At 31.1% G+C, this 1,426-nt stretch overlaps 1 protein-coding gene across 1 annotated transcript in view; it reads right to left on the minus strand.

The window, feature by feature from the left end:
• Positions 1 to 1,426, minus strand: part of LOC119589068 (iron-sulfur cluster assembly 2 homolog, mitochondrial-like) — a gene marked incomplete at its 3' end in the record, with an annotated part of 6,271 nt that overhangs the window by 406 nt on the left and 4,439 nt on the right.

Consider the following 1,426-nt stretch of genomic DNA (forward strand, 5'->3'; position numbering starts at 1 on the left):
AGACCTAAAAGTCTTTTTACTTCTTGGGAGAATATTTTTTGACATACTTCTAGACAGATACTGCAGATCTGCAGACAAGGTATAATTCTAGCTCAGACACATGACTCACAGAATAGAGCAGGTGGAAACAGAGTGGCACAGACAAACAACTCATGTTGGAATGTGGCCATGTCAGGCTGAACATGTAAACACTGTTTCAAACCTAAGAAAATGTGTTTGATCAGATTCAACTATACTTGGGGAAAAGGAATACATTCATATGGCTGCAAGTAAGAGTGTAATCAAAGTTTTCATATATAAAGAATTACAAATATTATGCATTTTAATTATCCTTCTTACAAGTAAATCTTAAAGAACAAACAATAATATTTGAAGGAAGAAGTAAAAACTAACCAGGGTGGACAGCACACACTTCAATGAAAAATTTCTTTCAGAATAAAATATAAAACTAAACAAAATTTTGTCAACCTTCTTCATTATTGATGGTTCCTGTCAAATATTGTTTCTTACATATAGTTTTGTTTTACTATGCAACAAAAGTCTAATATCACACACTCATATTAACTGAATATCTGTCTGAATGCAGTCATATCCTTTAGTTCCATGCTTTCTCAACTTCTACAACTGAGCAGATTTTCTTTTTCTTTTGTAGATAGTGAATAGATACTAATGAAATACTATTCTGATAACCATAAATTTAGCTACACTGAAAGCAGAATGGATTTCATTTTTTCACTGGAGTTATCTGTGGGCAGATGTCTTATCAAGAACAATTTTAAATGGGTGGCATCTTGCCTGTATGACAATCTTTGCAAGCTGTATCTCATATTTCAACTTTTTTCTTTTTTAAGTCCATGAAAATTCAAATCTATAAAAAAAAAAAACTCCAATCACTATTTCTCTAATCTCCATCTTAACAGTCAATTCAAATTACTATTATTCATATTATATTTTTGTTTAAAGCAAAATCCAGGGTAAATAATCCCTGCCCCTATTCTTTTTCTGAACAAGAACAATAGTTTGCACAATGAAAACTTCTCTTTTATTCAAAAACAAAAGGATATTTCTTCCTTTTACAGAGAGAGTTTGATTATATAATTATTACTCAAAAACAAAACCATAAACTCAACATTGTCTATCTCTGGCAGGTACGTCACTATGACCTAAATTTCTTACTGTAAAATGAAATTACAACATACAGCTCAAGCCTTCAGAAGGTCACTGAATCCCAGTACCTCCACTCTCACTTTCATCATAATGCTTCTCAGTGCAACAGGGACACTCCTCATCCAATATCTCAAATGTATCTACTTTTCATTAATCATTACTGTTGCTATCATCATAAATATCTTACATATTTTTTTTTTTTTTAATACCACTGTTTCTCAAATTTTTATCACTGCTATAACTTTCATAACTTTTACAT

This window comes from Penaeus monodon, chromosome 25 (assembly GCF_015228065.2).
Source record: "Penaeus monodon isolate SGIC_2016 chromosome 25, NSTDA_Pmon_1, whole genome shotgun sequence".
NCBI lineage: Eukaryota > Metazoa > Arthropoda > Malacostraca > Decapoda > Penaeidae > Penaeus > Penaeus monodon.